Below are 15794 nucleotides of genomic sequence, written 5' to 3'. Positions count from 1 at the left end.
ATGAGTGTACAATTTCCTACCAATAAAAAGTAAACTTTTGATTAAAAACAAGTAAACAAATTTAATCGGTATTAAAATACAACTAACAGTTTTTTTTTTTTTTGACATTTTGTAGCTACAGCTAGTTGACTTATTATATTTATTAAAAAAAATATTTCCAATATAGAATGTATTCGAGAAAAATTGAGACTTATTTTACAAATTTAATATGTTTTAAGACAAAAAAATAACTTTTTACAAATTATCAACTAAATAGAATCCATTTAATTTTACACTTTAATACAAATAAGTTCTTCTATTTCTGTAATTTATAATTTCAACCAAATTATAGTTTTACTGATTATCATGTTTAAAGTATGAATATAGTTTATTAAAAAAACTTTTGTTAATAATAAAGTTAATCAACATTTTAAAAAACGAAGCCTGACAGGGGACGTGAACCCCTGACCGTTGGATTAAATGTCCAACGCTCTACCGACTGAGCTAGCCAGGCTCATGATGTAGTCTTGAATGATGTAAATATATAACTGACTATTACGTCACAATACTAACTTTTAAGTTTTGAGGCTACTACATGCAAGTTAACATAACTGTTATACCAGGGGTCAGCTGGCAGTTTGTGCTCGCGGGTCAAACTTTAAAGTTTAAAAGTTTTTGCGGACCGCAGTTTTAGTTTTAGTGACATTTTAATAGTCTATTGGTTTTACTTTTAGTCACAGATAAAAAAACTGTTTTACTTTTATTAATTTCAAAAATTTAAATCAATTTTAGCCACACGTAGAGGGCCTATTAAAATTGTACGTATTTGTTGGACTAAAATTTAGTTTGATAATATACTTCAGTCTTTGTAAAATGTCAACTATTAAACACTTAATAAGTTTATTTAATTACTTTATTTTTATAGCTATTACTTAACTTATATAAAACTAAGTTTTAAAACTATTCATGGGTCACATTATACATATTTCATAATAACAACCACGTTTTCACAGCTTTTTAAAAATACTTGTTTTTGAAAATAATCGAATTTAATAACTTGCTCTCTTCGAAAAATTTAGAAATATTAAATTATTATAATTGCATTAGCTCAAGTTAAAGTAAAATAAAAAATAACTTGATAATAACAATACATAGCAAATATCAAAATTACTTAAAGTTTTTTTACAGCAACTTGAGTTTAAACTAAAACATCTTACTTTGTGTTAACATCAATTATTTTGTTAAATAATTGTTAAGGCCATGGGCGTGATATACAAATTAATCTTATTTTAAACTTCTTTATTTCAGCTAGTACTTATTCTCTACAATTTTCAAAATTCAAATAAGCTTTTGAGATATAAAGGTACAAAATAGGAACATACATAATTACAGTATACAAGTCAATACATAATTATAAAAAGACTAAACTAATATAGCGAAAACAACTACTTATTAAAAAGTTTATCATCTCTAGTTTTCAAGTAATTGTACTCAATTAAATTTTTTTAGTCTAATTTCACTTAAAAACTAACAGTTATTCTGAAGATATTTTTAGTATTGAATAAATTAATCTTTAAAAAAAACAATAAATTTATTATCTATTACACTTAGTCACCAAGCACAATTTTATTGAATATTTGCAATACAGTTTTTTAATGATGCAATATTTCATAACATTTAAGGTTATTTTTTTAAGAAATAAATTAAAAGTTAGATATTTAGTTAGTTTTCAAAAATCTAAGAAAATTAACAACTGAAATTTTATTTTCATATTCTAGCACAAAAAATTTTAGCTAAGTTAATTATACCTAAAAATACAGTTAAATACTTTTGTTCTGTTTTTTTAAAGCTTACAAATGATTGCCAATGTTTATTAAAAAAAATTAACGTTTTTTAGCCTTCATTTAAAGTACTACCTCGAATTTTTTCTTTGTGATAGTTATTGTTAAGACATTTATATGGTAAGATATTTCTTTAAAAAATGTCTTTAGTGTCTATTTTTTTTACCAAGCTACGCTTGAATTTTGTTAATAAAAAAACCAGGGTAAATTTTGAGATACAATTGATCATAGTTTTTTACTTAAATACTCTTTGGAAGGAGCAAGCTAAAAATGTGAAAAAAAATAACTGTTTAATTGAAATCATATTTTATACATGTTTAAGGGTATAGGGGGGTAAACACCCTTTTTTGGTTTTTGATCTTATTTAATATAATTTTTACCTAGCTATAAGTTGCTTTTTACAGATTTGAAATATTAAAAATAATTTTTGAGATATAGCCGGTCAAAGTCGGAGGCATCCATAGTCCCCTTATGGGAGGCGTAAACTAAAACAGCAAAAACAGACTTTTTCACTAAAAGTCTATCTCCTCCTACGTTTTTTGAGATAACTACCTCAAATTTTCAGGAAATGTTCCTTAATATATTTAGAAAATTCTGTCATAACAGAATTTAAAAAAGATAAAAAATAAAAAATTTATAACGAAAAACTAAAAAAAAAATTTTTTTTGAATATTTTTTATATAATTTTTTTTTTGAGTTTTTGATAAAAAATACAAAAATATATGTGTCCTTTTCTATAATTTTTTTTTCAAAATTAAAGAAGTTTCTGCATTGAATCAATTTAGATATTAGTAATGGAACTTCTGTGAAAATTTGAAGAAGATTATGAAAAGTAAGATCAACTTGTAAAAAACAAGGTTGACCCCTCTATGCCCTTAATGTTAAAATTAGTATTTTTTATTTCTTTCATTAGTTTCTATGAGAATAATTTTACAAAACTGACTATTTCTCAAAAATTTGTAAAACTTAAAAATATTTTAAAGTGCACATAAGTATTAATTGTTTGACGAGGTCAGTTTTTTTATCACCAAAACTGGCCACATATAAAATAGCTAATTAGCACCTTAACTATTAAAAACTTTTATTTAAAAAATACTTGTTGTTTTAAGTTTTTAAACATGTGTCAACATTAATTCTAATATTAAAATTTTGCTCTTGGAATGAGAGGGTCGAGCAAAGTTGGACCAAAATTTAGGTTACATTAGTGCATATTAAATGATAAATTCATTAATTTCATGCTTTTAAAGAGCATTTTATGTTTTTATAATTTAATTTTTCAAATGTACCTGGCCCACAGATGACTTTTTTGGTGATTGTGTCACGTTGACTAATAAGTTGCCCACCTCTACCCTATGATCTTCATTATCGCCTGAAAAACTAAACGTTGTCAAAAAAAGTTTGCTTACTAAATCAAAGTTGTCATTATTGCAGGTACCGCCTCCCTGGGGGCGATTCTAGTAAGTTGTGGGGCAATAATTTTGTAAAGGGGCGATTACTTTACAAAATACTATTTGTATTTTGTGAAGAAAACCTAAATTGTGTAACCATAAAGATTTTGATTATACTGTTTTGTTGTTTTCTTAAATTGTTTTATAAGTTGTTACTGTATTTTATAATTTTTTTAGTTGCATTGTAATTATAAGTACTTATGTATTTTTAACTAACCTTGCTTTATTATTATTACTTTTACGTTGATAACATTTTCACTATAAAAGCTAGATTTGAAATTTTCTTTTTATTGCTTAGTATACAACTGATGAAATAAGCATGAAATAATTATTGTTCTGAAAATTTGAGTCTTATTTATATTTTTTGAAAGAATTTATTAAAGTGTCAAAAAATGCTTAATTTAGTTTAAAGTAATTAAATGTAAAATTAGTTCTCATGTCTACCCATTTTCTTTTTTGTTGCTGTCACATATGTTAATATCTTAGTTATCATTATATCCCAGTTTATAGAATTGATAATAAAAATTGAGACTAAATTTTTGAAAATTTTAAAAAACTTGCAAAAAAAACAAGTCCTATCTCCTTTTACAGTTGTTAAAACAGACTATTTTTTACATTATGTTTTTTCTTAGCAATATATGTAAAATCTATGTAAAACTATTTCAGCAAAAGAATTTTTAACCTTGAGTTAACTAGCCTAAAGAATCTTGGTAGTAATTAATTTTGGATTTTTCTTGAGAGTCTTTTGTAGATTTAATTTTTAAACTATAGACTATTTGTATAAAAACCTAATTAAGTTAATTTTATTTGCTTTGAAAAAACTTTTAAACTTTTAAAATCCTTAAGTGGTGTGTAAACCAGCTATAAAAAAATTTGAGTTTTCTTTTTAAATAATAATTTTATATTTGTATCATCTCTTAATATTTATAACTACAATATATATATACATTAAAATATACTGTAGTATTTTATATCGATCCGCATTATTTATTTTAAGGTTCGTTTCGCTATAGCCAACTTTATTAGGCAATGAGCCAAGTATTTTGTTGATGTTAATAATTAAATAATCTAGGGTTGCCAAAAAATCTGAAATCCTAGAAAAACTTAGAATTTTGAGCAAAATCACTAAAAAACCTGGTATTTTAGACTATTTTTACAATTAAAGTGATAGAGCTTCGATTAATAATTAAATTAGCTAGGGTTACCAAAAAACCTGAAATCCTAGAAAAACTTGGAATTTTGAGCAAAAATCACTAAAAAACCTGTTATTTTAGACTATCTTTACATTTAAAGTAATAGAGCTTCCATTAAACATATAAAATCTATCCTATATATAGAAAAATTTTTCTTGGTCTAAGTTTAAAGCTTAAATTTAATATAATTTATTATCAAAAGTTTACTGTTTAAATGTTTGAATGTAATACTGTAAAACTAAATTTAAAAACCATAAATACTTATATTAAGAAAAATGTTTTAAAATGTTTTATAATAAACTATATTTTAAATTACTGAAAAAACCCAACATGTTTTTAATTTAGCAAATTTTTAATTAAGTTATTAAAAGTTTATAACATTAAAAAACATTTTATTTTATCAATTGAACTCAAGCTTAAACTTTCATTCGACACAAATTTCCTATAAATACGTCAAAATAATATTTTACATTTTGAGTTATATACTCTTTAGTTATTCTGATAAGTTTGATATGCAGTAGATTTAAAATGTTTAATTTAAGTTTTACATCAGTAAAAATTAATTAAAACTATAGGTAGAATAATTTGAGCTTAAGAATTAAACTATATTATCGCGCCCTCAAAAAATTTAAATTTATATTCTCTACTTTGCCCTGCCTAGCGTAGCTCCCGTGGCGCAATCGGTTAGCGCGCCGTACTTATAAGATAGTATCGGAGAAATGCGGAGGTTGTGAGTTCGAGCCTCACCGGGAGCACCTTTTTTATTTATTTAAAAACTTTTAAGCTATGGTTATTAAAACAATTACTTATGTAAGTATTCATTTATTTTTTTGTGCTCTGAAAATATATATGTTTTTTGTTTTAAATTATCTATTAAAAATTTTTATTTTGTGCTTTAGTAATTTAGTTCTGAGCTGTATATACAGTTTAAAGTTCGAGCTTGATTGAATTACTCTTGTTTCAATAACTTTTTTTCGCATTTACCAAAAAGAACACAAGCTAAAGTTAATTTAAACTAAGTATCTAAACAACGTGTATTTGTAACACAATAGTAATAACTTTTGAAGTGTGTAAGCTACAAATTATTTTCAAAAATGTGTATATCTATCTACTTTAGCAACTTATGCTAGTAATTAATTTAGTATCACAGAAAAATACTTACTAAAAATTAATGATTTTAGCTGCGATTTTAAACATTTGTTACATCATAATGCTAAAAAAGATTTTGAACCAATCTTTTTAAATATGTAAAGTTTTGCTTATTTTTTAAAAATGATTGAAAATAAATAATATTTTTATGTTTCAAGTGTTTGACAGTTAATGTGTTTAACTTAAAAAATGAAAATGTACAAGAAAAATATAAATCTGATTGTGGAATAAATTGTATTAAGATGAATTAAAAAATTAGATATTTGAGGTTGTGCTTTACGAAAATAGTTGTTTCTTTATATAAATAACTTAATGAAAAAGTTGTTTGTTTAAAGTTTAAAATAGATTAAATTGTTCTATTCAAATTTAAAGTCAAACAGCTGGCTAATTTAAAATGTATTAAGTCTTTTTTTTTGTTTTTTATTAATTTTTATAAGTTAATTGTTGATTATCACAATAGAATTATAAACAACAATAAGAAAGATCATTTATCCATTCTTATATAGTTATATATATAAATATATACAATTGATTGAAATAGTACAATTTTAAAAATACTGGTACATATGTTTTATAAAGCTTTAATTTTTCATAGAGCTTTATCGTACTTTTTTAATAAATTATTTAAAAACACTTCAAGTGGGCTCTGTAGAAGGTGTTCAAGTTTGAACAATAACCTTATTATATATATATATATATATATATCTATTTCTAATGCTGAAGTAAAGAGGCTCTCTGCAACGAATAAACAAACTGAAGATCTGTTCTGTTTAGCAGAATAGTGAAACAATTGTATTTAAAAATAAAACAAAATTTTTGTTTTGTTGATATATGTTTATATATATATACCCGTCAACACGTCATTTGTCAGTTGGCAGGATGGCCGAGTGGTCTTAGGCGCTGCGTTCAGGTCGCAGTCTACATTGTAGGCGCGGGTTCGAATCCCGCTCCTGTCACCTATTTTTTAAAAAGTTTGCTTTCTTTTAATATTGTTTGTCATGTTTATTTAGATAAATTATTAAATATGATAAAAATTTCCATATTACATGATGTAGTTTAAAATTTTCATTGATTTATAAATATTATTATTAAAAAAGATGCTATATTTTTTTTATTTATCTGCAATTATCCATTAAAGTAGCTTGATATATAAACAAGCTTCATTTGTAAAATTCTTATTAGTATTTATACTAAACAGATAATTTTATGATGCCATAGCTTACAATTACTTTTTACACTTACATTACTTACAATTTAAATAACGGCTCTTTTTGTTTTGTGAAATTCATTCAAATTGTTGTATAAAAAGAAAAGTAATATAAAGTAAATTAAAATTAGTTTAATGTTTGCTAGTAGAACAAAGTAAAGTTTTTTTTTACATTGTCATTTTGTACTTCTTTTGAGTCAACAGTTATAAATAGTATTGCTTTGATAACATTTTTAAAATAGTTTTTGTGCTAGAACAAAGCAATATAATTAATTCAGGTTTTTAAATTGAACAGTTGTTGTATGTTTAGTTTTTCATGATTTATGTTTCTTTTCAGAATTATTTTGTGTGTAAACTTTAAAACTTAATAGATGAACTTCGATTTTCAAAAATAAATGCTTCTCCTAAAAGTTATCAAGTGTAAGTTTAATTTTATAAAGTTTTTTTTTTTTGAAATAAGACTACTTAAAATTTAAATTTGTTTTAAAAAGTTTAAGTAAAATATAATACCAGTTAAATTAATAACTAAACACAAATTCCCTTTTTTACTTTGATTAAAAGTTTTTTTTAATAGTTAAATTTATAATTATCATATTCACAGAAAATTTCGAAGTACGCATAGTTAACTTATAATTTTTACCAAAAAACTATCAATTTTGAATTGACAGTACAGTTTAAAGCTTTATAACTTTTAAAATATAAACAGTCTATAGAATTATTATTTTTTTTTTAATTTGAACTCAATAAGTTTATATATTTATAAAAAAAATAAGGTTTAAAAATGTAGTTCATACTTAAACTTTGTATAAAATAAAAGTGTTACTTTTATTTTAATTGTTGTTCTTTAAGTTTTTATTTAATTTGTATTCAGAATGATTACCGTTGTCGTTTAGTTAGTATAAACAATTGCTAATCATTTTATAAATAGGATTATAGGTCAGCAAAATTAAATGCTCTTGTATTTGAATAAAGAAAATTACAATATAGTTAATTTTACAAAACAATACCAATTAGAAGTAAACAGGGTTGCCACTTTACCTGGAAACCTGAAAAAACCTGGAATTGGACAATTTAGGCAAAAATAAACTAAAAAACCTGGAATTTTAAACAAATTCAATAAAAAAATCTGGAAAAACCTGGAATTTTAACAATTTTCACATGTTCAGTAGTGAAATTTCAATTTGACTCAATAAATCTATCATATAAATAAAAAGGTTTTCATCATCAAATTTTTTTTAAGTAGCTTTCAGTATCTTTTCAATGTTTATATACTATTTAACACAGTTTTTTACTTCAAACTTAAATTTGAACTAAAAATAGACCCAAAAATGTGTACTTTTAAAAACTTAGAAAAAATTAAAAAACATGGAAAATTTTTTGAAAAAATGAGTGGAAACCCTGAGTAAAATAAAGCAAGTTTATTTTACTACATATCACTAATTTTAGCAGCATTTCGTTAGCAGACACCATCACTTAGTAGCATTTTGAGTTTATAAACGCAATAATGGCTTGACGTCCACAAGCATTGTTGGTTCAGTGGTAGAATTCTCGCCTGCCACGCGGGAGGCCCGGGTTCGATTCCCGGACAATGTACTTTTATTGAAATATTAATACTTAAAAAAAAAATTATTCAGCAATAACATTTTTTAGCTTATATGCTAACAATTAATTCGAAGAACTGTATTCTTAACAAAGCTTTCTATGACTACAACAAATAAGTCTTTATCTATTTTTTCTTTCTTCGTTCAGCTTTTAAAAACAATCAACTTGTTTTCAATAAAGTTAAATAAAAGGTACTGATTTTGGCCTTAATAATACTATACAAATAAAAAATAACTTTTAGGGTTTTTACCAAATGGTAAAAAGGGTGCGCCCAACGTGGGGCTCGAACCCACGACCGTTGGAATAAGAGTCCAACGCTCTACCGACTGAGCTAGCCGGGCACGCTGCGAATTAACTCTATGGAGTATATAAAGCCTTTGTGACGATACTATGACGTAATAATCCTTTTACTGACGTCAAAATGGGCTCGTCCGGGATTTGAACCCGGGACCTCTCGCACCCAAAGCGAGAATCATACCCCTAGACCAACGAGCCACTTGTCAGGACATGTCTTGTTTGGTTTCTATATCTAACAGGTATTATGACGTTGTATTGAGAATATTGCCTACAGTATTTGTCAAACTCATTGTTTTATTTATAGATGAAGCCAGTTTTTTCTGTTTAAATGTAACTAATAGTGGTAGTCGTTACAGCTTATTGTGTCTACTAAAAATTTTAGCATAGTTTATGTGTGTACCAAATATTTATTTTCTAAATAACTTAAAGGATTAAACTGAAATTTTCATTTTCATTTAAGTAAAAGGTTATACAAAAACAGACTGTAATAAATAGTGATATACTTATGAGTTTATGATTTACTTTCAAGCCAGTTGTCTTAAATGTAAGTAAAATAGTAAATTTCACCCTTAATAACAATTATGTTTGCATTAAAAATAAGATTAGTAAACAAAAACTATACGAAATTTATTTACTTAATTATTTAACAATCTTCTAAAAAATAATACTTATGATTACAATTAAGAAACAACTTGACATTAAAAGTAATAATTTTGTGCACCACATTTAAATTAAACAACCTTAACTTATGATTATTTTAGTTTTACTCATATTTATATGTGATTGTTGTGAATTTTACCTAGTTATACTTTGTTTGAAATGTTATTTTGTACTACTTACAAAACATCTGTGTAAATCTTAAAATAATACATTGCAAAAACGGGTAGCTGTCAAATTTGCACGAGCGTACAAAATTGTTTGCACGAGAGCCAAAAATTGTACGAATACAATTTTTTGTACGGACATATTTTTGCACGTGTTGGATTTTTCTTTTTTATTAAAGTTTTTTATTTATTTTAATTTTTTTTTATTAATGAATATTTTTTCACTATCACTGTTACCCCTTACCCTTGGTCAGTAGCTTTTTTTATTTGTTTTGTTTTTTTTCTTAATTTATCTTTTAGTTTTTTTTTCTGTTTTTTTTTGTGTACATATATTTTATTCTATTTTTTTTCTCTTATGCAAAAATGACCTTCCGTGCAATTTTGTCTTTTTGCAATTTTGTTTCCTCATGCAATTTTGACCTGTTTCCTATAAAAGTGTAGTAGTTCAAATTCACAACAATCTCATATAAGTTTAATTGTGAAATAGTTTTTTGTTATAAATACAGGGTTGCTACTTTACATGGAAACCTGGAAAAACCTTTAAAAACCTGGAATTTGACAATTTAGGCAAAAACAACCTGGAAAAACCTGAAATTTGAGAAATTTTTTAAAATCTTTGAATTTTAATAATTTTCACAGTAACAAAGTTTCGATTTGAATCAAAAAATCAATCATATAATTAAAAAAAAATTGTCATCATCAAATTTTATTTTACTTAAAAAATATTTTAAGTAGCTTTACAGTATCTTTTTAATGATGTTTTACTTTTTAACGCAGTTTCTTACCTTAAACTTAACTTTTATATACTAAAAATTGACCCAAAAATGTGTACTTAGAAAACCTTGAAAAAATTTCAAACCTGGAAACTTTTTGAAAAAACGAGTGGTCACCCTATAAATAGCTAAGGAAATATGAATTCTATTTAAAATATATTATTTATAATATAATTTATACTTATGCTTCAGTCATGTGTATGTAAGTTTCAATTGCAATGTTCTTTAACTTTATTAATACAGATTTTGTGAACACTGTTGACATTTATGTTGCAATCATGGGGTATGAAGCTATCCAGCAGTACCATACCAGCAATGCATACCTAGGTTACTGTATTTATTTAGCTATTGTTATTTAAATATGATTAAAACTAAAACAAATATAAGTTGAGGTAATTTATTTGAATGTAGTGCACAAAGTTATTATTTTTAATATCAAGTTGTTTCTTAATTGTAATCATAAATACTCTTTTTTAGAAGATTATTAAATGATAAAGTAAATAAACTTCGTATAGTTTTTGTTTACTAACCTTATTTTTAATGCAAACATAATTGTTGTTAAGGGTGAAATTTACTATTTAACTTGCATTTAAGACAACTGGCTTGAAAGTAAATCATAAACTCATAAGTTTATCACTATTTATTACAGTCTGTTTTTGTATAACCTTTTACTTAAATGAAAATGAAAATTTCAGTTTAATCCTTTAAGTTATTTAGAAAATAAATATTTGGTACACACATAAACTATGCTAAAATTTTTAGTAGACACTATAAGCTGTAACGACCACCACTATTAGTTACATTTAAACAGAAAAAACTGGCTTCATCTATAAATAAAACAATGAGTTTGACAAATACTATAGGCAATATTCTCAATACAACGTCATAATACCTGTTAGATATAGAAACCAAACAAGACATGTCCTGACAAGTGGCTCGTTGGTCTAGGGGTATGATTCTCGCTTTGGGTGCGAGAGGTCCCGGGTTCAAATCCCGGACGAGCCCATTTTGACGTCAGTTAAAGGATTATTACGTCATAGTATCGTCACAAAGGCTTTATATACTCCATAGAGTTAATTCGCAGCGTGCCCGGCTAGCTCAGTCGGTAGAGCGTTGGACTCTTAATCCAACATTGGGCGCACCCTTTTTACCATTTGGTAAAAACCCTAGAAGTTATTTTTTTATTTGTATAGTGTTATTAAGGCCAAAAACAGTACCTTTTATTTAACTTTATTGAAAACAAGCTGATTGTTTTTAAAAGCTGAACGAAGAAAGAAAAACTAGATAAAGACTTATTTGTTGTAGTCATAGAAAGCTTTGTTAAGAATACAGTTATTCGAACTAATTTTTATCATCATATTAGCTGAAGAATCTTATTGAATTTTTATTTCAAATCAAAATATTTTTAACAAAATTGCATTGTCCGGGAATCGAACCCGGGCCTCCCGCGTGGCAGGCGATAATTTTACCACTGAACCAACAATGCTTGTGGAAGCCAGGGCATTATTTCGGTTCTAAACTTAAAATGCTACTTAGTGATGGTATCTGCTAACGAAATGCTGCTAAAAGTAGTGATATGTAGTAAAATAAACTTGTTTTATTTAACTTCTAATTCGTATTGTTTCGTAAAAGCAAACTGTGTTGTATTTTTTTTATTATTCGTAAATATTCATAAATAAGAGCATTTTACTTCAGCTGACCTATAATTATATTTATAAAATAATTAGCAATTATTTATGTTAACTAAAATTAGAGTAATTTTCACACTAAACTATAATAATTACTAGTTATACTTATTATTAGTAAACATACAATGTTTTTGGTTAGAAATAATAAAATAAGTTTGTTTTAATCAAAAAAACTTATGTACTACTATTTTTCGATTAAAAAATGTACATAGATTTTAATTATAATTTTAAATTTTTTTGCTCTAAATGGAAATAAAAATTATGTTTTATTTTTTTAAACTGAATGCAAGTTAAATAAAACTTTATCTTAAATGTAGTCATATTAATTTGCTAAATCATTATATTATATTCGTTTTGCTTATAAATGATGTTAAAATTAAAACATATTAGCTTTGCTGAAGATAGCTGAAATAATTCTACTATTTTAATTCTTTTTTGTCTTTTTTTATAAGCTGACAAAGCTATATTTTCCTAGATTTAACATATAAAACTTTTAATTATACACTGTCAGTAAATTTTTTTTTAATGTTCGTTAATTTGAGCTGTAGTTTTTAATATAATCATCATTTAAATTTTGGAGTGTATTATGTATAATTATAGGGTTTTCAAAAAACCTAAAGTCCTGGAATTTGACAATCTAGGCTAAAAAACCTAGATTTTGATAATTTTGGAAAAACCTGAAATTTTGAACATAAATCACTTAAAACCTGGATATTTAAACAATTTTTACATGTAGGTAGTAAAATTTCGATTTGACACAAATAATCTATTTATAGTTTTTTTTTTTTGTCATCATCAAAAATTTTTTTATTTTAAAACATATTTAAAGAAGCTTTAAGATATCTTATCAAGGTATACTATCAAAATCCACACGCATTCATAATCCACCCAATTTTTTTTATTTTTTTATTAATTTGTTTTGTGTACTTTATGCTTTTTTTTATTTATTTTTCACTATCACTGTTACCCCTAACCCTTACCCTTGATCTGTAAGCGCTTCTCGAATTTGACTGGGTGGATTTCGATCGAGTGGATTTTGAACGCGGGTGGATTTCGATCGCGGGTGGATTTCTAACATGTCTTCTTATCAATTTCATTTTACTAATTAACACAGTTTTTTACCTTATAGTTTTTAAATAAAATTAGACCCTAAAACATGTAATTTTAAAAAGTGCCTAGAAATTTTGAAAACCTGGAGAAACTTTGCCAAAAAAATTTAGCAACCCTGTAGTTATTATCTCTCAACTGTAATTAAAGCTCTATTTTGTATATACCAGGGACGTAGCTAGCTTAAAATAGTTACGAATCTGCAAAAATCAAAACATCTGAAATAACGCGTGATAAAGTCCTAGCGGGAACACCAAAACAGCAATTTAAACTAACTCTAATGTTATTGAATTTAATATGAAAATATGCAGTAGTGTTAATACTTCAAGAATGGAATGTTTAAGTATGGAAGATAATTGTATACAAGGAAATTTATTTTGCTCCACCCCCCCATATGACTTTTATTTTGCTTTATAAGTTGCCACTTGTGTAAGCCCATAAAACTTTCATTGAAAATAAGTGTAAGAAAATCACAATTTAACACAATTTATATTGTTTTCAAAATGAAACATTTAACGTAGTCAATAGAAACAACATTAAGTTATGCAAATTTTTGTAACATAAAATTGTTTGACTTCGATTTTGAAAAGTTACAGCTTCCATTAGAATCAATTTTGTAATGCATTTTTTTGACAAACTAAGTCTTTAACGCGCTAAATGTATACAATTTAGATCTATTTAATTTGTTTAATTTTTACCACAAAAAATTCTAAAGAGTACATATATGTCAAAATTATCTCCCAGGAGTGCATTACTAAGTATAAATGAATACTAAAGGCTAAGAAAGCAAAGTCTTTTCAAGCTGAAATAAAAGCAAGTTTTTTCGCTCATCGGTATAACGTTTCTGCATAAATATATTTTAATTTAATTTATTTAAAAAAAAGAGAAATTTACTTTGGCTGACCTATAATTTTATTTATAAAAAGATTAGCAATTGTATATGCTAACTAAACGACAACAGTAATCATTCTGAATACAATTTGAATAAAATATTAAAGAACAGCAATCAAAATAAAAGCATTAATTTTATATTATATAAAGGTTAAATTTGTTTTATATATATAAAAGTTACTGATGGATTTGGTCAACAATAGATTTTGATAAAATTATTTTATTTTTAAAACTATAAATGCAGTTTTAATTTGCCCAAAGTTCATGTAAACTTTTTTCTTGAGTGTAATTACAAAAATTATTTGTAATTTTCTTTCAACCAGTAGCATTTTAAATTTTTAACTATGATTTGTGCAAGTCGTTGTGGCCGAGTGGTTAAGGCGATTGACTAGAAATCAATTGGGCTCTGCCCGCGCAGGTTCGAATCCTGCCGACGACGCTTTTTTAATTGTGTATCGTTTAACTTTATCTTTTATTCACTATAATTAAAGTAAAAAAAAACACAGTTCTAATAATAACAACACAAGTTTAATTTAATTAAAATATTAACAAGCGGAAATTCGGAATACATGGTGCCTTGCCACCCAGACCAATTCAGACTTTTCAAAACTTCCCACCATCTAATGTTCGCCTGTTTGAAAAAAAAAAACTTAACAAGTTCCAAACTCCCCTCAATAAGAATAGTAACAATTGTTGAAAAAAACATTGCAGAAAGTTATTGTCGCTTCACCACCAAAAAAAACAGTATATTTGTTGTGTAATAATTATACTCAAAAGAAAATTTAAACTTAAAGTAACCCTTTGGAATTTAGTTTAAACATATATAAATTAATTATCGATAAATGTTTTTTGCTAATTTAAAAATAAGATTTAGAAACTGAGATAAAGCGCAATTAACTTTTTGATAAGTATATATATTTTTTTTATGTGACTCACAACTACATTAGGATTAAGATAACTTTGAACAAATTAGTTATTTTAAGAAATTTTATAAAAAAATTAATAGATAACTAAACTTTACGATATTGTTCAGATTCGTTCCGCCAGTAATTCCCGAATCGCTAGTTAAGCCAAGCAGCCAATCAGGCAAGCGTTTTGATCAGTCACGTGAAAAGTTTATTGACCAATCAAATCTCGACAAGCCGTCTTTCTCCAAACCAAATAAGTTCAACTTGCCTTCGTACAACGGACCCAACGGAACTCTCAGAAAAAGAAACTAGTTTAAGATCCGTCGAGAAACTGCGTTAGTCTTTTTTTATACTTTTGTTTACTTTTTATTTATTTTCAAATATATAGACATCTTTGTTTTATTTTATTTTAATCGTTGTGCTGTAATTTAATCAATTATAATAATAATAATAATAATAGTAATAATAAAAAAAATTGTTTAGCTTTGAACTATTAATACAAAAAAAAATTTTTAATTTTTCAATATAGTAGTAGATTTTTGTAAAAATCAGGGTTGCCACACACTCAGGGAATCTCAGGGAATTTTCAAACTGTAGAAAATCTCAGGGAAACTCAGGGAATTTTTGATTTTTCTCTAAATTTCAGGGAAGTTTTTGAAAATCTCAGGGAAATTTTTTTCTAGATCTAGAATGAGGTTTAGTTAATCCAGTTTCAATATTTTCTTCAAAAGTAGTAATTTTTATTATTTAAGTGGTTATTTAGAATTTTTTTAGCCTTGCGGCTAGTTCTTCAATATTCTTAGTATTAACATTGTAGTTTTTTTAAGTTTTAAATTTATATTTACTTAAGTAAAATCAAACAGTTTAGAGAAATGAAAGTTGTTGTT

The 15794-nt window shown here is 25.5% G+C and overlaps 8 non-coding genes across 8 annotated transcripts; 5 read left to right on the top strand and 3 right to left on the bottom strand.

The window, feature by feature from the left end:
* The first annotated feature begins 5126 nt into the window (after nucleotides 1-5126).
* Nucleotides 5127-5216, top strand: Trnai-uau (transfer RNA isoleucine (anticodon UAU)). Its single transcript is given in 2 exon segments — nucleotides 5127-5164; nucleotides 5181-5216. It is a non-coding gene; the product is annotated as a tRNA-Ile (tRNA).
* A 1267-nt stretch (nucleotides 5217-6483) lies between these two features.
* On the top strand, nucleotides 6484-6566 carry Trnal-cag (transfer RNA leucine (anticodon CAG)). Its single transcript has one exon. It is a non-coding gene; the product is annotated as a tRNA-Leu (tRNA).
* Nucleotides 6567-8339: 1773 nt separating this feature from the next.
* Trnag-gcc (transfer RNA glycine (anticodon GCC)) lies at nucleotides 8340-8410 on the top strand. Its single transcript has one exon. It is a non-coding gene; the product is annotated as a tRNA-Gly (tRNA).
* A 277-nt stretch (nucleotides 8411-8687) lies between these two features.
* Nucleotides 8688-8760, bottom strand: Trnak-cuu (transfer RNA lysine (anticodon CUU)). Its single transcript has one exon. It is a non-coding gene; the product is annotated as a tRNA-Lys (tRNA).
* An 82-nt stretch (nucleotides 8761-8842) lies between these two features.
* Trnap-ugg (transfer RNA proline (anticodon UGG)) lies at nucleotides 8843-8914 on the bottom strand. Its single transcript has one exon. It is a non-coding gene; the product is annotated as a tRNA-Pro (tRNA).
* Nucleotides 8915-11246: 2332 nt separating this feature from the next.
* Nucleotides 11247-11318, top strand: Trnap-ugg (transfer RNA proline (anticodon UGG)). The gene has a single exon. It is a non-coding gene; the product is annotated as a tRNA-Pro (tRNA).
* Nucleotides 11319-11728: 410 nt separating this feature from the next.
* On the bottom strand, nucleotides 11729-11799 carry Trnag-gcc (transfer RNA glycine (anticodon GCC)). Its single transcript has one exon. It is a non-coding gene; the product is annotated as a tRNA-Gly (tRNA).
* A 2557-nt stretch (nucleotides 11800-14356) lies between these two features.
* Trnas-aga (transfer RNA serine (anticodon AGA)) lies at nucleotides 14357-14438 on the top strand. Its single transcript has one exon. It is a non-coding gene; the product is annotated as a tRNA-Ser (tRNA).
* The last annotated feature ends 1356 nt before the right edge of the window (nucleotides 14439-15794 follow it).

This window comes from Thalia democratica, chromosome 6 (assembly GCF_965202585.1).
Source record: "Thalia democratica chromosome 6, ktThaDemo2.hap1.1, whole genome shotgun sequence".
NCBI lineage: Eukaryota > Metazoa > Chordata > Thaliacea > Salpida > Salpidae > Thalia > Thalia democratica.
This window is presented reverse-complemented; position numbering and strand designations above follow the sequence as displayed.